Source organism: Cnephaeus nilssonii (genome assembly GCF_951640355.1).
Source record: "Cnephaeus nilssonii genome assembly, chromosome: 6".
Lineage (NCBI taxonomy): Eukaryota > Metazoa > Chordata > Mammalia > Chiroptera > Vespertilionidae > Cnephaeus > Cnephaeus nilssonii.
The window spans coordinates 41979901-42002508 of record NC_137077.1 but is presented as its reverse complement, the minus strand read 5'-3'; the positions used below and the strand labels follow the sequence as shown (position 1 = coordinate 42002508).

The following is a 22608-nucleotide window of genomic DNA, read 5'->3' as shown; positions in this document are numbered from 1 at the left end:
GTTAGTAGCTGCCCTGGGATCTGCAACCTGGGGGGGGGGGGGGGGGGGGGGGACGGAGGAACGGGTAAAGAGGGGAGAATAGTACCTACACAGTGTGAGACCCCACTGCAAAAAGTAAGAGGTTCTAAGGTGGCATCAATGTCAAGGCAAAAACTTTCAGACAGGCTGAGTTCTAGTTGATTCTGGGCGAATGTGCTTGAGAGCCCAGCTCTGGGAATTGGGCAGACTGAAAACATGGAGAGTAGCTTGACCAGTGAAAAATGATCGTCGTGATCAAATTCATAGTTTGACCACCACTTGAAGTGCACCGTGCTAACCTGGGCCTGGCCCCTGTCGTTGGGGTGGCTGCACTCACTCTTCACACTTGGGAGCTTTCTTGGAGATGCACAGGGCCATCGAGGAGGGGAAGGAAACGGACTAGAGGCTGAATCTTCAGCGTTTTGCTCCGAAGCAAGTGACAGCCCAGCCTGTAGGATTCCACAGATATAGGATGCAGTCCAAGTGGGTCTCCAGCGAGGCCAGGCGCACAGGAAGGAATCTAGGAATTTAATTAACTACCTATCCCCCCCCCCCTCACACACACACACACACACACACACACACACACAACCAATGGGAAAGAAACCCCAATAGGCAACCCCCAAACCGTTTGATCAGAGAAAATTGGGTTTGTCCTTTTTCTCCCTTCACGTCTTTCAATCCATTTGGGGGGGGGGGGGCATAAATCGGGGGCGGGGCAGAGGAGACGATGCAACTGCCCTTGGGAACCCGGGCTGCGCCTGGGTGAACTTCTAGCAGATAACCCGCCCCCTGCTCAGTCCCGCCGCTGCGCGCAGAGCCAGTCCTGCCCAGCGGGCCACGTTCGCCGCCTGCCTCGCCTCCGAGAGCCGGGAGACCACCTCGCCTTTCGGGCCCAACCCGGCTGCGCGTGGGCGCGCCGAGGGCCTGGATCCCGGGCGGCATCCGCGCTCCGCGTTTTCGCTCGCGCCTGGCCCGGCGGCCGAGGGCGGGGTGCGCGGCGGCGCGCGGCGCGGGGCTGAGCCGGGGAGCACTCGCCGCAGCCGGCAGCCAGCGCCGCGCACCTCCAGCGGCCGCCGCCGCCCGACAGCGCGCCCCGGACGTGCCTGCTCGCGCCCCCTGCGCCCATTTCCCCGAGGGGCGCCGCGGCCGGCACGGCGACGGTCCGGGCTCTGGATGGTCCGCGCGCTGCCCGCCCTCGCCCGCCCCTGACGCCGCGGACCGCAGCCCCGCAGCCCCAGCGCGGCGCCGAGGACCGTCCAGCCGAGTTCTCCGTCCTCCGCGCGGGGTGAGTAGCAGCCCGGCTCCGGCGGGCTCTGCAGAGGGGTTGCGGGCGCGGCGTGGGGGGCGAGCCCTGCAGGGGAAGGCCGGGCACCCTCGGTGTCACTGCGGGGTCTGTGACACCTAGGCTGGGTCGGTGCGGCAGAAAAGCAGGGAGAAGGTCACAGTCGGGTTGTGGGGGGCTGTGTCGACTGTGAAAGCAGACCTGGGCTGCAGCACCGAGAGGGCTGCCTGCATGGCTCCTGTTTGCTGCATCGCAACCAACTCTCCCCTGGATTCTCTCCTGCCTGGAAGCCCGCGCGGTGGCCCCAGAGTTGGGGCGATGCTGGCGCAGGGAGGCGAGGGTGCGTTGGCTTGTGTCCGCCGCTTAGGATCGCCTGTCACCTACCGGCGTCGGGAGGGAGGGTGCCCGTTCTCTCTCGAGGCTCGGGGGCAGGGGGAAGGGGGGGGGGGGGGGGAGGACCGACTGCTTTTTGGCAGGGGTGCCTCAGCTCCCCGCCCGGCGAGGAGGTTTTTCTGGATGCAGCACGTCTGTGAGAAAGCATGGGAGCGTCTCCCTTCCTTCAGGCAGAAAAAAAGTTAAAGAAACTGGGCATGTTAATGATTAGCAGGACCGGGACTCAGGATGCAGCAGAAAGCTGTTAAATTTTCATTGCCCTCTAAGAAAAAGGACCGGCAGCGCCGTGTTATTTTGGGACTTGGGGAAAATTGTCCACAGATTGTCTTCAGGAGGCTGAAGAGCGAGGTGGGGGTGCGGGGGGGGGGGGGGGGGGATCGGCTGGCCCCGCACTGAGTTCCAGTTTGCCCAGGGAGGATGCAGAACCAACAAAGCCAAACACGTTTGCTTGCTGATGTGAGAAAGCGGATGGATGGGAGGCCGGACTGCAGCCACGGACGAGGTGAAGAACACGCCATGGGAACCTGCAGCAAGAGAACGCCTTGCCTCTCCGGAGGAGTTCAGAGGCGTCGGTGCCGTAAAAAGCCTGTGCCTATATGTGTGGGGCCTTTAGGATGAACTTTATGAAGGACAAATTATACTTAATGAAATTGTCTCTGTGCACGCCGGCCACTTTGGTCTACCTACTCATTTTAATCAGTACCTCAGAAGGCTGTGTCTGCAGTTGATGTTATATAATTGATGGGCTTCAGCATCAGATACGTTTTAATGCACTTTGGGAGTGAAAGGAACTTCCATCTGCCCCTTCAGCCAGGCCCAAGGTGTATGTAGCCGGGTGTGGGTTGGCTGCGTGTTTGCCCTGATCCGGCTCCAGATGTGTGAGCTCAGCTGTTGCCTGTCACTTAGGTGACAACTGGCCTTTTCCCACTAAGCCTTTGCTGCCTCCATTATCCTTAGGGAAGTGTCAGTGTTCAGCCGCCTTCTATTATCCAGAGTGGACGCCAGCCCCTTGGGAGGCTGCGGCCTTGTTTGACCATCCCCAACAATATGTCTGTTTTCAGACTCTAGGAAAGAAAAAAAAAAAAATTCCCATGACAGCAAGATAGATACATTTTGAATTAAGCACCAACTTAATCCAAAGATTCTGCTTTAATCAAGACAGCTCTGGAAGGATGATGCAATATTTGTCAAGCCTTTTTCTCTGGAACAATATTTACTCCCACCAGGGGATTTTAAACTTAAACAGCAGCCATTTATCTTGCTGTCTGGTGGGGCCCGGTTCAGTTGGCCTCCAATGTGGTCCTAGCTTAGGTGGCTGGGCTGGGCCTGGGACAGAAATCTGTCATTGTAGCCCAGCTGGAGCCTGAAGAAAGCAAAATACAGCACCTGCTGGTACCAGAGGGTTTTTAAATGCCATCAACTGGTGAGTCAGGAAACACAGAAGGAGATATTTTACAAGCTCTTCCAGAAATGTTTATACAAAGGATTTAAAGGTTAACAATGCATGTGCTCTACATATTAAAACTAAAAGGTGCTAGAAATAAATGCACATTTCCCACAGTTAAGAGTTAGCACACTTGATGATGAACTTGAAAAATCTCTGCTTTAATACATCATGGCTAACAGTAGTGACTCATTCTTGTGAATAAACCCAGGGAGACAGGAAGGGAGGGAAGGAATGGAGGAGGGGAGGGAGGGAAGAAAGAAGGGGGAGAGGGAAATTGGATGGTACATAGAGGTAGCCATGTTGATGTGAGCCAATGGTTTTCCTTCCTTAATTTGGTACCAATTGGTAATTTATCACTCTGTGAGCCTGTTGATTCATAGGTTTTTTTAAAAAGAAAAGTGATATATTTTACTAAAGTGGCAGATGTAATCAGTTCTGCCAGCAAAACCAATGAAACTTTAAAACATGATAAATCATGTTTTTATAATCAAGATCCATGGAACCACCATTTGTTTTTATAATAAAGGAGGCTGTAATGAGTCAGCTTGGGTCACCCAAATAAAATCTAATATCAGCTGGGGAGAAAAAAATCCTTATAGGGTTAATAGCTAAACTATTAAGAGTCAGATGTGGGTAAAAGTCTGGTTATTCATAATATCCTCTCCTTTTGATAACTCAGAAATGATAAAAGGTTAAAATTTGAAGTTTTTTAAATTAAGGATTTTAAAAAGTAAGCTTAAATCTAAAGAGTGACATTTTAAAGAGTGACATTGTAAGATACCTTCTCTAAAATCTTTTATAATGACAATAATAACAAAACACAGAGTTGAGTATTATGAGTGACTCTTCATAATACTCAGGAAATGGAACAAGAATTTAAAAAAAAAAAAGAAAAGAAAAAGAAAAATTCCCAGTAATTAAGTAGCTCTTTTTGTGGCCTATACCTATAGTTTGGGTTGTCCAACATTATGGGAAATTATTTTGAAGAAAGATTATCATTGGTATTCTAGTTATTGCAGTTAATTTCCTCCTTAAAGTCATTTATAAAGAGTAATTATTTCCTTTTACAGAAGAAAAGTCATTTTAAAAATCTAAGTGACTTTCATTGAGGATAGAAATGTTCAAGATGTCACTTGATCAGAATAGGGGCCTTCCTCTTAGAAAAATAGCTCCCTCTTGTTTCCCCTTCATTTTGCATAAAATAATATCAATTCTTGAACTCTTCGTTGTGTGAGAATATTCAATGTGCTTAAATCCAAGTGCAATGATTCCACAATCAAGAGGAGTTAGGAAAGTGAATGAGCTATGTTTTTTGGTTGGTTGGTTGGTAAGTTGGTTAGTTGGTGGTTTAAGGAACCATTACTGCTTTTTCTTGTGGTCACAGAATAAAACAGTGCCCTATTTCCCACTAATATCTTTAGAAGGTTGGTGTGAGCTAACGAGTTGGGAGAGGAAGAGACAATAATCCGGGTGCCAAGTGGTACATTGGTGCCGTTCCTGGAAACCTCAGGCAGCACGGGGGAGCCGGCGCTCCAAGACAGAGTGCCAGTGACCGAGGTGGCATCAGGGAAATTGCAGCCCTCCCCGCTTCTGGACTTCTCCACCGCTGGACACACATCAAGTGCAGCGCCTCAGCTCCCCAGTCACTAGTACTCACACCTTATTGGTGGCCGTGCCATCCTGGAGTGAAGGGCCTTAACCGCGTGTGTGTTGGTGAAGCAGCGTCGTGGAGCAGTGGGAAAGGCCTGGCCTGACTGCGTGGGGATCCACCTACACCTCGTTTCCCCCATGCCCCTCTCTGCTGAAGGAGAGATGGTGGGAAGAGACATGCCTTGCAAGTTGGAGCCCGCTGATGTCATGACACTTCTGGCGCGGAGACGCAACAGAATAATCAGATCCCTTTCCCGCGTGCCAGAATGACACGATTTTTCCAAGAACCGTTCCCGAGCCAGTGGTCGACTGGCCCCAACTCTTTCCAGTTACTAGGGGGGATCAGACCTCTCCACGAGAATGTAATAACTCTCCCCGCGTCTCTGTTTTGTGCACATGTTTAAACTCTCAGTGCATTTCGGTCACTTTTAAAGGGACCTCTCTATAGGAACAAGAATGATTGCCCAGCCTGAACTGATTAGACCCTTTCGGGTTCATTTCCCTATAAAGAGAGATTTTAAATTTAAAACAAAAATAAAAACGTCAGCAAGGCAGAAGCAAATGTCAACATTTTAAAACGTAGAGCTGTAAACTAGCAAGCAGCTGTCATTTACCTTTACTTAACTCCCTTCCCCACCCCCCTCCTCCCTAAGTTTGGTCCTAAGTGACCCTAAAAAACAACTGACCAATTAAACTGAAGTTCCATTTTTCTCACTGGGTAGATTGGAGGTAAACTCTTGGGAGAGATGCCTTTCATTTCTAGTGGATTACACTTCAGGAGAGAAAAAAAAAATGAGTTTTGTTATTTCAGTTGCTCTGGTGCTGAAGTCATGATCTCCTTTCTAAGAGTGTGTCCCGATTCCTGATTTATAGCCCCCACCAGCTTTTGCTTTGTGTATGCCCCTCTCTGTTTCCTTCTTTTGTCTTTGGGTCTCTGGAAAGAAAGGTTTGTCAATAACACGGTGAAAATATTGCAGTCAGATGCAGACCTGTAAGGAGACTCCTCCGTGCAGTGTGCTCTCACTCAGCTGCCCTTCTTTTATCTGAGGCTCAGATCCCACAGCTCGCAATTATGGTCTTTGACTTCGGTAACAATTCTGTTTGAAATGTTTCCAATTACACACAATATTGGCGGCATGTAGCAGCTGCATGCCAAAAAGCATTTCGAAGTATGTTCCAAGAATCAGGCTGTGTGATTGCTTTTAATTTAAATAGAGGCTATTGGGTTTCCTGTGACGTTTTTTTAGAACTACCTTCACACACACCCCCATTTGTGTTACCTTTAAAAAAAAAAAAGTCTGATATGAAGTAGACCCACTGAATGTGATACAGCATTGGCCCTGGGTTTCTAGGATGGGCCTTCGCTTTGAGCCGGCAGAACTGAACCGTTCGAGGAAACCTGAAAGAGACGTTGTACAGCAGTTTGGATTTCCCCAAAGGAGAAAAGGTTATCTGATAGCATATGATCGGTAGCTAATATTTTCAAGCGTTTCCCCCTTCTTTTTTTAGGAATCTGTCGTTATCATTATCTTTTTACATCACTGGAAATTGTTTGGTACACTATCTTTCCTTCAAATTCCTCTGTTCTGTTGTTTTTTTTTCTTTTTGTGAGCCCATGAACATGTGTGAAAAACGCATCAAAAGGGGAGAATAAGGACAATAAGAATATTCTTAAAATGGGAGATGTGGGGGGGGCGGGACCAAACCCTCTAGATTTGCCCCCTCTGTGGGCTTCAAATCTCTGAACACTGAAACCTTTTAAAACGGTAGTGGTTAAAGTCTTTTAATAGCTACCAGATATACTTGACTTATTAAATCTGCAAATAAGAAAATGTACACTCTCAGGACGGGGAGTGAAGGGATTGGTCATGGGCCTGGAGGGGGTTCTGTTGCCAGGCTGGTTTGTTGGCCCATTGGAAACACAACACCTAGAGCTAGAGGCTATCCAACAGCAAGGTGCTAAGATGGCCCTCATTAAGATGTTTTCACATAGGCTCTTTCAATCCTGGCAAAAACATCCCATAGAATATAGTGCTTCTTTGGGTTGAACAGTAGTTGACTTGCATAAATGCCAAGATCTCTTCTGGCATTTTTGGAACTCCTCCATCGTGTAATAAATAGTGCTGTATAATCCAAATTTGTAAATGCCATGTTTCATGTAGCCCCTGTAGAGACAGCTGAAATTAACCCCGGGCGGCAGGGATCGTTGAGATCCTGGAGGTTAGGTTACTGCCTAGATCCAAAGAACGACCACGAATGAACCGTAGTGGAGGCCTTTGATCAGACCTAGGAGAAGGTGTGAGGCTGGCCTTGGTATAGCAGAGTACTGTGAAGCGGTGCCCGCCAGCCGCCGCTGAGACCTTTCCTTTCTCCTTGGAAACTGTCTTTCAATTAAGTAGACCTTCTTAGAGGAAATTTGCTCAACTCAAGGTAAAACGAGGTTTATGCTGCGTTACCAGCTGAGCACCCCCATCCTGCCAGACACCCGCCCCACATAGGCCCATTGCTATAGTGACAAAACCTACAGTAACTATGGTTGAAATAGAATGTCTATTAAAACCCTTTTCTATATTGGCCAGCTCTTCTGCCCTCATTAAAATGCTGTCTTCTGGATACACACCTATGCACTCTCATACACACACACACACACACACACACACACACACCATTCTGTCAGTCTAATAATAGTAAACTGACTTAAAACGATGTTATAATTTCACCAAAGGCATGTATACTTTTTTTTTTGCTTATCTCACTGTTAAGCAAATAATATGGTAATCTCCTGAAGAAACTCTTAACTTGTTAACTGTAACTGGTATCTCCGACTGTTACTTACATACTTGAATAATCTAGGTTCCATAGTTAGGATCTGAAAAAGGGCTAGATAGAGTGGCATTCGCTTTGTTTTAAAACATGTCTTCCAAACAATGTAGGGCATGGTTGGATTTTATGCAAGAAGACTGCTTAGTGCTCTCATGTTGAAATACTTGTTATAATGTGTGTCAAAAGAGACGGCATTTTAAATTCTTCTGTGACTATGTAATTAATAAGTATGTTCAGTGCTTGAAGTATATGCATATTACATAATTTTTAGCAAGAGATAAAGTTAGGTCTGAAGTGCATTAGAGAATCACAGATGTTTCTTGTAAGGAAATACATATGCTCCAGAGGAATTTTGAACTGCTTTCTGATGCTTAGCTTTGTTCATTGCAAGGATCATATGAATAATTTCATTGAGTGGCCTTCGTTCTTATTTACACAAGCCCTGAGAAAGGAGCCGAAGTGATAAATAACTTGCCCCCCCTCACCTAGTTCTGTAATGCTTCAGCCTTTTATGTTCTTGTGAATGTGGAGGGAGGAAATAAAATATACAGAGAAGATGTTTGTGTTTAACTAACTTAATCATATACTAGTATGTTCCCTTTGTGGGCCTTCTATAAGTTTAAACAGCTTGGCAGGCTAATGGCCAAAAACATGTCCTCAAATACTGCCAAACATGTTAAAGGCAGACCAGGCGTTCCGCATATTGAGGTATTGGAAATGGATTTTTTTAACCTTCTGAATTTAAAGGAATAAACCAGAAAAAAAAAATCACACTCTCCTTTCCCCCTCCTTACCCACAGAAACCAAAATTATTATTCATTGCAGTGCTGAAATGAGACATTGATAGGAATAACGATACTTGTGTGGGAGTGTTTTAAACTAGTTTGATTTGGCTGGTTTGGCAGGAAGCAACCAGGTTGCCATGGTGTATGATGGGTCTTTTTTTTGTATGTATATGCTTGCATTGCCTGTAGACACTGGCTCTTTAACTTTGGTTCAGTAACTTTTGGCCAAGTACTTTATCCTGTTTCTTCTTTGAGCAGACTTTCAAGAATAGACAGTAGTGATGTGGTATAAACACACACACACACACACACACACACACACACACACACACACACACACAAGACCGTTTTTCTATAGTCTTTTTCTGAAAATCAGAAAACTTGGACTGTAGTACAATAGCTATGTGATTTCCCTCTCAGCTTCTCTGGGCCTCAGTTTCCTCATGTATAAAGTGAGGGAATTAGGCTAGATCAGTGCATTTTAACTAAAGGTTTGAATTGTAAACACCTATAGAGCTTTTTCAGAATGCAAATATACGAAGATGTTTAAGGCAGTAGGTTTGGGGTGGAGTCTTGTACATTTAACTTGAAAGAGCTCCTCAGGTAATTTGATGCACCAAGGAGCTACTGATGAGATAATCCCTAAGAGTGTATTCCAGTCCTAAAATGTTATATTTCTAATCCTATAGGCTCAACAGTCCCCTTCCTTCCTTCCTTCCTTCCTTCCTTCCTTCCTTCCTTCCTTCCTTCCTTCCTTCCTTCCTTCCTTCCTTCCCCTTCTTACCTTTCTTTCTCTTTTGTTCATTCATTCATTTATTCATTCACTCATTCCTAACAGCTATGTTCATTCCTAATGCTGCTTTTAAAATCTTATACTTATCATTTTAACCTAGCTCCAGGAAGATCTTTGTTCCGCTCCTGTGAGTCGATGGTAATTAATGTTCGGGAAGAGCCATATTTGTTCACCTTTTGGGTACCCTCCGCCTTACACAATGCCTGGCATGTAGCAGACACTTAACTTCAACAGAGAGTCCCAGAAGTCAGGAAAGTTTTTGAAAATGTAAAATTAGTTATGTTTTTAAATAATATACTCAATATGGTTGTTGTTATTTTTTGTCAACCTCCAGATACCTTTCAGGTAAAGTGCCTCTAAATTTAAAACAATGGGTATAATGGTTCATCTGGAAAACAACATTATAAATACATTATTTTTCTTATGTTTCCGGATTTTTGGGATACTCTATAGTGTTTTGATTGTTTTTGTTTGTTCTTTTCAGATTAACAATTGCTTTAAATTTGAAGGTACTTCACTTGAAAAGATAGCTGATAGTTAGAGGTTGACCCCCCGCCAAAAAAAAGATATCAAGCATATTACTTAAAAGTATAATTAGCATACTATTGAAAATTAGTTTATTCTATGAAAAACATAATTTACCCTTGTTTCCTTACCTATTGGGCTCCTTCATTTATTGAATAAATGAATGTCCAATTTTCTGTTGTCATCTTAGAGTGTGTCCATTTAAAAAATAGTCCCTCCCAGCTAGTGTGGCTTAGTGGTTGGGCATCAACCCATGCACCAAGATATCACCAATTGGATTCCCAGTGAGGGCACATACCCGTGTCATGGGCTGGATCCCCAGCTGGAGGCAGCCAATTGATGTTGATTTTTTCCTCTTCCTTTATCTTTCTCTAAAATAAATAAATAAATAAATAAATAAATAAATAAATAAATAAAAATACGTTATGAAAAGAAATAGTCCCAACCATATCACCACAAAGGTTTCAAAGCTTATCTGACAAATGTACAACTTTATTACAATTTTAAGTCTTATTTTTAAGTATTTTAAATTAAAAAGATTAAAACAAATTAAATAGCTCTTTACAGATTGGGACAAAAGTAGGTTTACAGTTGTTTGAATGGAAAATAATACAATAATCCTATCTAATAAAATAGTAATATGCAAATTGACCATCACTCCAACACACAAGATGGCTGCCCCCATGTGGTCAAAGATTGCTGCCCCCATGTGGACACAAGATGGCCGCCACAAGATGGCCGCCACAAGATGGCCAGCAGGGGAGGGCAGTTGGGAGGGACCAGGCCTGCAGGGGAGGGCATTTGGGAGGGACCAGGCCTGCAAGGGAGGGCAGTTGGGGGCGATTAAGCCTGCAGGGGAGGGCAGTTAGGGGTGACCAGGCCAGCAGAGGAGGAAAGTTGGGGGCGACCGGGCCTGCAGGGAAGGGCACTTGGGGGGGACCCAGGCCTGCAGGGGAGGGCAGTTAGGGGCAAACAGGTTGGCAGGGGAGCAGTTATGCATTAATCAGGCTGGCAAGGGAGTGGTTAGGAGTGATCAGGCTGGCAGGCAGAAGCGGTTAGGGGCAATCAGGAAGGCAGGCAGGCGAGCAGTTGGGAGCCAGCAGTCCTGGATTGTGAGAGGGATCCCAGATTGGAGACGGTGCAGGCTGGGCTGAGGGACACCCCCCCCCCCGTGCACGAATTTCATGCACCGGGCTTCTAGTCTACCTAATAAAAGAGTAACATGCTAATTGACCATACCTTCGTGACACCTACCAGCCAATCAGGAGTGCTTATGCAAATTAACCAAACAAAGATGGCAGTTAATTTGCATACACTTCGTGCATCAGGCCTCTAGTTAATAAATAATATAAGAATAAACTGTTTTGTATACTCACAACTATAAGCCTACTTTTGCCCCACACTGTATTAATGAGTTTTTCTTTGGTAGTGTGTTTGTGTGTGTGTGTGTATGTGTGTGTGTGTGTGTGAGAGAGAGAGAGAGAGAGAGAGAGAGAGAGAGAGAGAGAGAGAGAGAGAGATTAAGCCCTTTGTCCTTTTCAACAACTGAAATACCAATTTCCTTTTTTTTTTTTGGATTAGTGATACAATCTTAAACTGGTTAATTATAAATTATTTTTTATAGCCAGCACTTATTTTGATCCTTCTATAGTCATAATTCGATATATCTTTCATACCATATAAAATGCTTTAAAACTGTTCATATCCATACCTTCTAGAAGTTCACTTCCACAATGTATATGCATTTTTGTTCTAGATAAGATAATTCAGAATTTCAATAAAATATGATAAGCACACTCAGTTTTTCTAATAATAACTATGATGTATCTGAAAGTTTTATTATTAAACATTGGAGAATTCTGTTGCAAAGTTTTGTGAAAATTGATTAAAAAGGCTTGTTGTCCATAGTGTGTCTTTTCTTTTTCTTCTTCAGTCTTTGAAATTTTGGGTTATTTCCTATCATTATCCATTATTTACCATTACTGTAGAGCAAAGGTAGGGAACCTTTTTTCTGCCAGGGATATTTGGATATTTATAACATCATTGGAGGGCCAAGCAAAATTATCAACTTAAAAATTAGCCTGCTATATTGGGTCAAACATTTCATTAACTCACCCCTAATGCCTTGGCAGGGCCAGAACAAATGACTTCATGGGCCTTGTATGGCCTGCAGGCCGGACGTTCCCCACCCCTGCTATAGAGCATAAATAGACAAAATAAAAAGAACTTAAACCAGTCAGTACTGCTTCTGGTTGTGAGCTACACAGTACAAAAGAAAGCAGAAATTTGATACTCTATGTAGGTCATTTGAATTTGTTGTTGCATATGCCATTCTTAGAGGGGAGGGTGTTTTGTTTTAAGAGCTTTAAAAACCCACCATTCCAAAACCTGGGTAACTGCCAGTTTCCTTTGAGCTTCTTCGCTGTGTAGGCATGGCCAGAAGCAAAGTCAGCTAGCTTCGGCACTTTTTTCATCCCGCATGCCCATTGCCAAATCAAATAATCAGGGCCTCAGAGTGGAAATGTCTACCTGAATTATCTAGGTTGTTTGCACAACGTAACTGGAAAGCTCTCTCTTTTGATTATGTGAAGAGATACTGTGAGGGACTTTAGTTAGGAAAAAAGATTAAGTTGTATGTACAGGGTTTAAGGGTCATTGGAGATAAACTGAGAGTTGGTTCAAGTATTGTATAAAGCTTTATTATTTGTACATTTCACTTCCCTGAAATTTACAGCGAATCTCCCTGTTTGTGCTAGACTTCAAGCTAATACAAAAGGACACCTGTAGGTCTTTCCAGATGGGCTCTTGGCTCACTCCATCCTTTTGGTTCTCTGTTCAAAAGTCACCTGATGTTAGATAGGCCTTCCTGAGCACCCTACATAAAATAGCACCCTTGCCTTTCCTCAGACACCATCCAGCTCTCCTGAAACCCTTTAACCTGCTTCTCCAAAGCACTTATTATCTGACAGATATTTACTTAATAGTTGTCTCTTCCATGAAAAAGTCTTTATTCCATCTTGTCTACTGCTTTATCCCCATTCTTAAAATATGCCTGTCACATAGTAGGTGGCTTAATACATATCTGCAGAATCAATTACTATCTTCTATATATATAAAAGGCTAATATGCAGTGTCCCTCGGGAGTTCAGCTGGGAGTCTATCACTCAGTATGATGTGCACTGACGACCAGGGGGTGGCACAGAACAAAGGAAGGCCCCAGGTGGCAGCCAGCAGCTGGGGAAGGGAGGCCCCGGCCAGCAGCCAGAAGGAAGACCCTGGCCGGCAGTCGGAAGGCCCCAATCAGCCCTGATCGCTGGCCAGGCCTAGGGACCCTTCCTGTGCATGAATTTCGTGCACTGGGCCTCTAGTAGATATATAGGAAGCTAGCTAGCTATGCTTCTAATTGGAACACTCCCTCCCCAATCTAATAATATGTAGTGCTAAGCAGGTTAGAGAGTTTTAAACTTATATTCTCACTAGAGGCCCCGTGCATGAAATTTGTGCATGGGGGGTGGGGTCCTCAGCCCAGCCTGCACCCTCTCTATTCTGGGACCCCTCAGGGGATGTCTGACTGCCGGTTTAGGCCCAATCCCACAAGCAGTCAGACATCCCTCTCATAATCCGGCAGTCGGACATCCCTCTCGTAATCTGGGACCGCTGGCTCCTAACCGCTCACCTATCTGCCTGCCTGGTTGCCCCTAACTGCCCTCCCCAGCCAGCCTGGTCGCCCCTAAATGCCCTCCCCAGCCGGCCTGGTCGCCCCTAAATGCCCTCCCCAGCCGGCCTGGTCGCCCCTAACTGCCCTCCCCTGCCGCCTGGTTGCCCCTAACCACCTCTGCCTCAGTCCCCACCACTGTGGCTTTTTCCGGAAGGATGTCCGGAATATGTCTGGTCTAATTAGCATATTACCCTTTTATTAGTATAGATTCTTATGACAGAACTATAAAGTTAGCAAATGGCCACTCTCATTTTAAATAGTGAGCATTTGTGGACCATTTTAATGTTATATGTAAAATAAAGACGTAGCCAAAACCGGTTTGGCTCAGTGGATAGAGCGTCGGCCTGCGGACTTAAGGGTCCCAGGTTCGATTCCGGTCAAGGGCATGTACCTTGGTTGCGGGCACATCCCCGGTAGGGGGTGTGCAAGAGGCAGCTGATCGATGTTTCTCTCTCATCGATGTTTCTAACTCTCTATCCCTCTCTCTTCCTCTCTGTAAAAAATCAATAAAATATATTAAAACAAAAACAAAAAATAAAATAAAATAAAATAAAGACATGTAACAGTATAAAGACAGAAACCAGTATTATGTTTTGACCTAAGCAAAAATTTTCAGAATAGAGATTTTTGTTGTTGTTTGTGTGTGTGTGTGTGTGTGTGTGTGTGTGTGTGTGTGTGTGTATTTGCAGCTAAAGTATCTGAGCTGCATAAAGCCAGAGAAACATGCTAGAATATAAGGAAAGAGACAGATCAAATAAATACCGCTATCCCTTCTTTCCACCACAAAGTGACCAATGAAATGCAATCATATAGCAAACTGATGCCATATTAATAGAAGTAAGATTGAATATTTGCAACAAGAAAGCTATGTGACTGTCCTTTTCCTAATGCACCCACACTACTTAGTAAACTCTAAAAAAAGAAAATAGAGGCAATATCATCAGACAGTCTTGTGATGTTGCTCTGTATGTTAGAACAGAGTTGTTACTTTCACTCAAGAAGTCCTGACTTAAAGTCCCTGGCTGAGTAGCTCAACCAGTTAGAGCATCGTCCCAATACACCAAGGTTGTGGGTTTGATCCCCTGTCAGGGCACATACACAAATCAATCAATGAATGCATAAATAAGGGGAATAACAAATTGATATTTCTGTCTCTCCCTTCCTTTCTCTCAAATCAATAAATAAAATTTTTTTAAAAAATCTGACTTAAATTCTATAGGTGAAAAGCTAATCCTCTAAGTGATGTCAGCTAGCTTGTTAGGAAACCTAGTTGCTTGAAATTATTATTTTAGTGTCTTAGTTTCCATAGTTAAATTGGCAGTGAGTCAGCTTTCCTGTTAAAGAGCTAAGCCAACTTATTGTCCAGAAATTATCATGTTTTTAACTCAGGGGTTCTTTACTAAAAATAAGACTGTCTGAAGGACACAAAGCACTTTCAGATGCCTCTCATTTGCCTCCACTGCATTTTGTGTGGAGGTCTAACCAAGGTTATCTCTGATTTACTGATGAAGAAATTGCCTGTCAGTTCAAGCCACAGCTTCCCAAGGAGCTTTAGTTTGGCAGTTTCTAAACAAGTTAACATTTGCCGTTCAGTTTTTAGAAAGAAAAAGAAAGAAAGAAAGAAAGAAGTGTGGCTCAGTTGGTTGAGCATCGTCTAAGGTACCAAAAGGTTGCTGGTTTGATTCCCAGTCAGGCACGTTCCTGGGTTGTGGGCTGGATCCCCAGTAAGGGGGTGCAGGAGGCAGCCAATCAATGTTTCTTTCTCCCTCTCTCTCCTCTAAAATCAATAAAAACGTATTTTTAAGAAATAAGCACTAGTAACTGATATAAAATTGTACAAAGATGTTTTATTGTTTTTGTGAATATTACTGTGTCTGTGTGTTCTAAATTAAATGCTCTCAGATAGCCTCTCCTAGTAACTAACTTGCATGTGATCTTGGATAAGTCACTGAATTTTCTGGACTTCTTACCTGCTCTTGGACTCAGTTTTCTCAGTTATAAAGTGAGAAACTTGGTGAATTTTTTTACTCAAAATTTCCTAATTCTAAAATACTGTACTGGATTTGGAGACTAACTTCAGGGGGGTATATAATACATTGGAGCTGATATTATTTTTTATTAATTATCACTATCTAAGTGTCTGACTAAAATTATTTAACGATCTACTTAAAATTATTCCTATTACCCAGATGCAACTTTTAAAAATGACCTCTTTATTCATGATTCAGTGTGGATAATTCAAAATTCAACAATAGCTGTGTTTTAAAGAGTTAAGAGAATATACACTTTCCCTTACCAAAAGTCTTTCTTAATAGGGTACATTAGTGTTTAATATGAGGAGCTAAAAAGTACAGTAATATTAAGAGCAAATTATTAATCTGATATACACTGAGTGGCCAGATTATTATGATCTCTGAACGCATAATAATCTGGCCATTCAGTGTATATCCTCTATAATAAAAGGCTAATATGCAAATTGTCCCCTCGACCAGGAGTTCGACCAGCAGGCAGGCTGGCCAACTGCCCATTTCCCCTCCCCCTGGCCAAGCTGGCTGGCCCCCACCCATGCACAAATTCATGCACTGGGCCTCTAATACACACACACACACACACACACACACACACTCACACACGCACACACGCGCGCGCGCACAGACACACACTGAGTGGCCAGATTATTATGCATTCAGAGATCATAATAATCTGGCCACTCAGTGTATTTACAACAATGGCATCTTATGTTCAGACTAAAACTTACAAATGTGAGTTCCGTGTTTCCACATAGGAAATGTGGAAACTTTTTAAAATGGAACTCAAAGTGGCATGTTCACTTACTCATGTGATCAACAGTGACTGTAACTTTGTATAAAAATGTGTGTGTACATTGACCAAATTGGAATTAATGTTGGGAGCTTTAGAGAGAGTTTGTTGTAAAAGAAAAATAACTCAATATCCATTTTAGCTACATTCCTAGTATTTTTTAAACTGTAATAATATTCTTATCTCCCCCACTCTCCAAATAAAAGGTGGTGTAACTATACAATAAATGGCAAAACTCTTTCTCTATTAATCTTAAATACTACATGTTGGCATATGTCACCATACCTACTGGCCTGGGTATTCCATTTTTGCAGCACTGTGATTAATTAAATCACTAACTTCTTAGCAAATTCTCAGGACCTTGGATCTTATTCGCATTCTAATTAGGCTCAGCCTGAAGTCACAAGCAGCCCACCTTGAAGTATTATAGCATCTGTATTATATCTAAGAAGATGGAGTCTGTGAGTTGTTCCCATGAACACGGCATCCCCCTGCAGGTTCCTAAGTGACTGAAGTGCTGTTGCAATGGGAAGGACTGTATAAATGTGACATTAATAATCACCAGTTTGAATCTGGGTCACTTTAGCCATGACTCAAAGATCAAACGCTATCAGATGGTAATGAGTGTGTGAAAGTACTGCAGGAAGACATTCCTTCCCTTAATGACACCTTTGTGGGCCTTCTCAGCGACGGTTAGAGTAAAGCCGGCTGGAATAGAAGTAAAGCCGCCCGTGCCCCTTGGTCTGGAGGCCAGCCCACCAGGGTCCAGTGGGCGCACTTCTGCGGACATGTTGCAGGAAAGGTTCGCGGTGGTTTCTGTTGTTGTAGCTGCTTCCATGGATATACAGACCCTTTCATCTTTAGCCTCCTTTGCTGACCATTTATTTATTCACTTCAAAGGATGGCAGCTCTTTTGCATAGTCTCTGCCATCTTTTTCCTCTTCCTGAAAACTAAGGAGAAATTGCACTTACAAATAAGTGGACGTTAACCATTTAATGTTACACGTAGCTGGTTTTATTTCCGTTTGCGGAGATCATTTTCATTGGGACACACCTTTATGGAGCCCCTGGGGTTTGCCAGGCCCTATGGTAGGCTCTGGGAATACAAACATGAAATAAAAGAGGTTCCTGTCTTGAAAGAGCTCACTGTTTTGTAGGGAAGGAAGGCATTTAAGCAAAATATTGTGGTAGAGGCAGGAATAGAGAAATGTACTAGATATAATAGTGTCATAAAGGTAGATTATAGTGTGGATCACGGAGGAAGGCTGCCAAGAGAAGGAGATGGTTGAGCTGGGTATTAACGATTGAATAGGAGTTGGCCAACCCATTAAATTGGAGAATGACCCAGTCTAGGTAGGTAGAAGACTGTGGGCAAAAGCAGGAAACATGAGACAAGCATGATGCTCAGTGAATAGCAAGACGATATTTGGATCTAAGATTAGTTATGCTTTTAAATCATGGACTTATTGCCACCTTTATAAAACTTCAGTTCCAATCAGAAAGCATAACTGTGATTCTTTTTCATGTGGTTGACTTTAAACTTCTGAATAAGTACTCTCTATTCTCCGTCAATGTTGCCTCTACCTGGCCAGCCTGCCGGGCATTTACATGTGTGTCTTTTCATTGTTATGGTGCTACAATCTAAATTTATTTACTCTTTGGTTTCACTACCAGGTTTCAGTTTTAGCCTCGAGTGTTTAGACAACATTACAGAATGAGTGTTATACTTTTATGACATTTGCTTTAGTACTGTAAGAGCTTTCCATGAAAGCTAATGGTTGGGAAAAAAGAAGCGTGAATGTCACCAAGTGGCGTCCATATGTGTTTTATTGTGTCAGTTTTGTTTTCATGAAAACTTTTTTTTAATCTTAAAAAAAAAACAAAAAAACCCTTACCAAAAAGAAATAGCAGACAATAGGGATGAACACTATCTTCATTTCCTGATTGTTATTTCTTGAACTCCTGTTGTAAAAACTATGATTCAGCTGGGGGAATAAAAGCCATAACAGTATAATTTTAAAATACTGTACTTTTATTTTTATTTCTTTAAATATATTTTATTGATTTTTTACAGAGAGGAAGGGAGAGGGATAGAGAGCTAGAAACATCGATGAGAGAGAAACATCGACCAGCTGCCTCCTGCACACCCCGTACCGGGGATTGTGCCCGCAACCCATGTACATGCCCTTGACCGGAATCGAACCTGGGACCTTTCAGTCCGCAGACCGACGCTCTATCCACTGAGCCAAACCGGTTTCGGCTAAAATACTGTACTTTTAAAAGCAAATCATGTATGTTTGTTTTTCAAAGCTATAATCTATTCTTAAGTTGGAAGGTTCCCCTGTGGTTCAATATGTGGTGCTTCAGTGTGGTGATATTAAAATTGTGATTTAACATATTTTGGAATTTCTGCCATCTAGTTGTTCATTGAGCAATCGGGATGCTTTCAGGCAGTCTGGCGTGTGATAAATATTTTGCAGCATATGTGGCTGAACATGCCAATTTCAAAGGGCTTTACGAGCTTTGATTAATTTTCACAACCACCAGATGCACTCTGCCTCATTAATGGGAAGCCCACAGACAGTAGAGCTCAGAGCCTTGCTCGAATTCTTCCAGCAAAGTGGGTTTCAAACTTCTTTTGGATACCTACCCACTTTTCTCAACCTCAGCATGGGAAGTGGGACTGTTCTTGCTGGAAGGCAGAAAAGGGGCTCGTTATAGGGCCGTCTTATGTATCGAAAAAAAAAAAACATACGAGATGCCAAACTTGAATTCCAGATAAGTAATATTTTTAGTATAAGTGTGTTCCAAATATTACAAGTCCCTAAAAATAAAAATGAGTTGTCTATCTGGAATGCAAATTTAACTGGGTATCCTGTGTGTACCTGACAACTCAGAGCTCCTGGCTGTCACCCCACCCTCAGCCACGTGCGGGTCCTGGTTCTCTGGACACAGTTTGAAAACGACAGATAGGAGAACTCTATCCAGAGGCTGAGAGAGAATGAATAGTACAGAATGGGATCGCCTCCTCGGCGGTGTTAGAGAACCTCCATGATCAGGCATCCATCGCTGCACATAAAAATTTCAAAGAATTGCTGCCTGTCTTGTTTCTTAGGGTAAAATATTTTAGTCTCCCAATCTTTGGGAGCCACGTTTGTTGAGTCACCTGTTTGTAAAAGTCCGTTGAACTCCTGTGAGTAAGGAGAACTGATGCTGTAATCGGAACTGCAGGCTGGCCAAGTAGAGTCCATACACGTAAAGGGAAAAACGGGCGGGAGCTTCTGCGTGTGATTCGAAAGCAGCCCCGGGGACAGATGTTTCACACCCGCTTCTTCTCGTCTTCTGGCCTCGTTGGCATGCACCATGTTTTAGTGGCCCTGGCTTGATGACAACACCCATTAAAATTATTGGGTTATTTTGCTCCAGTATTTTAAATTTTTTTAAATTGATTTCAGAGAGGAAGGGAGAGGGAGAGAGAGAAAAAAAATATCAATGATGAGAGAGAATCATTGATCAGCTGCTTCCTGCATGCCCTCTACTGGGGATCAGGCCCTCCTGTTTTATAGGTTGACACTCAACCACGGAGCCACACCGACCAGGCTGCTCCAGTATTTTAAAGCAGTCCTTGGATATCACTCTCACTTTTCAAACCAACTCGCCCATGGAGTGTTACTTCTTCGGCCACTAAACTTCTCAGTGTAACCCAGCACAATCTGATTGGCGGTCAGAAGCCATTAAGTTTGTTTAGTGTAAAACAGGGACTCCCGGATTAACTGACGAAACATGTTTCTTTAAGTATACAAGAAACTGAGGACCCTCTTCTGCCTCTGTGGGAACCCAAGTGTTTGATGCGCTGATAACTCCCTATGTTGTTGTTTTTTCTATTTGCAAAAATGTCAGGAGTGATTTATTTCATGGTGATTAAATTAGGAATGGGTATGATTTTATTCTTTGTTTCTTTTTCAATTTTTCCAAAATTTTTGCTATAAGTATGTTACTTTAAAATCAGAAAAGCAAGTATTAGTGATATACAGGGTGGGGGAAAGTAGGTTTACAGTTGTTCATATGGAAAATAATACCATAATGAATAAATAATAATACCAGAATAAACTCTGTGTTTCACGTACTCACAACTGTAAACCTACTTTTGCTCCACCCTGTATTTTAAACATTTTCGAAGGCACAAAAGCCCATAAACAATATTTCCATTTTTAAATGGAAATCATCTGAGATTTAGATGATAATTTTTAAAATTTGTAAATGTTTATATATCTTTGAAGGTCAATTGTAATGTGAAATCTACCCAAATTGTTTACACTTAAAATTTATCTCATTCATTCATGCATTCGTTTATTCATTCAGCATCTTTATTGAAGAAATAGAATGTAGACATATTTCTACATATTACAAGAAAGGGGGCGGTGGATGGAAGGAAAAGGAAAGGGAGACCCAAAGATAGAGGACCCATGATCTCCATCCTTCAGGACGTTACTATCTTGTGGGGCTGGCTGGAGATGTACTCAGACAGGTACATCTGAAATGAGAAAAAGTGATTGGCCTTAATTAGCAAATGGGCTCTCTGATGTTCAGGAGGCTGCGTGTCATCATCAGTACTGGAAGATCACCTGCCATGAGAATCCCTGGTTGTTTTCACACACCAGGCCTGGAGCCCTGGCCTGTGTTGATCAGTAGTTAGATCAGCCCGCGCACCAGAGAGGGGCAGATTCTATTCCTGGTCAAGGGCACGTACCTGGGTTCCAGGTTCGTAACCTGCCCAGGTTTCTCTCTCACATCGAAGTTTCTCGTTCTGTCTCTCTCTCCCCCTCCCTCCCTTCTACTCTCTCTAAAAATCAATGGAAAAAGTATCCTTGGGTGAGGATTAACAAAACAAAACAAAACAAAACAAAGCAAAACAAAAAGGCCTAGGACGCTGCTTCCCACTGCTGGCTTTAGATACAGGCTGGATTTGTGCTGGGTAGTTTCCTCCTACCCTAGGCTAGTTTCAGGGATTTTGCTTTTAATGAACTATATAATATAATCTACTGGGACATTTTCTTTTCTCTATTAGCTTCTTTTTTGAATTCTCATGGAGCAAGGAATAGCCTTGTAATTTTATTCTTAGGATACTTCTTCATAAAATCCCTTTTACTGGTCTTTTTTTATTTTTAGTCTGAAACTCATATGAATCTGTAATATGGAAAAGCCCAAAATATTTGTATTTTTTCTTTTAAAATATTAACACGTGCACAAAATTACCCATTCATTATTTTTACCTCCTTTTCACAGTTCATATGGGCTACATTTTACTCTGCATTTCTCAGTGACCTGATGAAGGTGGAATTTAACAGGCCATTTGAGGGGATTTGCATGATAAAACCTAGGAAATTAAAGGTTTTGTGTTTGCTAAGAGAACCTTTGAGGTTAAGGTTAAATTCACACAAACTATTGCATATTAAATTAACGGAGTTATTGCTGACATTACTATGTAAATGTGAAAAATAATCTCCCAAATGTACAAAATAGTTGCTTTAAACTAAAGCGAAATATTTTCTTCTTTAACTATATGCGTTAATGTTTATATAATAATTTTCAAGAACTTACTAAATATGAAATTTTTTACTTGTTTAAATGCACTTTTGGATTTGGAAATCCACAGAAATAAATACGAAAGAACTTTTTAAATCTTTCATTTTTCATATGAATAAACTCGGAATTTTCTAGAAAGAAAAAATATGTGTGCCATTTGGAACTGCCTAATCATAATTCTGGGATCTATTGAAATCAAATAAATGTCTTGATCACTTGAGCTGCCAGATGGAATTTTATCTCAAACCAACATAGCTTCTTTCATACTTTAGGACTCCTGTGATTTTTATCACAAAATCACATCATACCCTATTTGGAAGGCAGCCACTCAAGCGTGGAATATGACAATTGTTTAACAGTGCGTAGTAAAACTTACATAATTTATGACTCATGGAAGGGAACAGGATCCAGTTGAAACTTCAGGGTAATTCAGGTAGGTGGACATAACCACCCAGGTGTCTTGGAACTATTCCCGTTTGAGTTGGCTAATGAGCTCATAGGCTGAGGCCTCCCGTCCTGTGCTGGCTTACTTGTCCATTAGCTCAGTGCCACCCAATGTCACGCTGGGACATTGATTTCACATTGACTCACAAAGGAATGCCTTGGGTCACCCAGGGACTGTCTAGTCTGCAGCAGGTGTCCTCTGCGGGACTCCGATTTCAGAATCTGCTGTTCAGCTGATGACCTAACCCCTCAGCCGCACCACCCAGAGCAGAATGTCCAGTGCCATCTTAAACACGAACCTTGGTGGAGTGCTGTAGTTCC

General features: G+C 42.9%; 1 protein-coding gene across 2 annotated transcripts in view; it reads left to right on the top strand.

Moving 5' to 3' along the window:
- The first annotated feature begins 808 nt into the window (after positions 1–808).
- Positions 809–22608, top strand: part of PRICKLE1 (prickle planar cell polarity protein 1) — a 105502-nt gene continuing 83702 nt past the window's right edge. For both annotated transcript variants that reach the window (XM_079775612.1, XM_079775610.1), the window contains exon 1: positions 809–1306. The gene's annotated coding sequence lies outside the window, so the exon portion shown is untranslated. The remainder of the gene's footprint in view (positions 1307–22608) is intronic.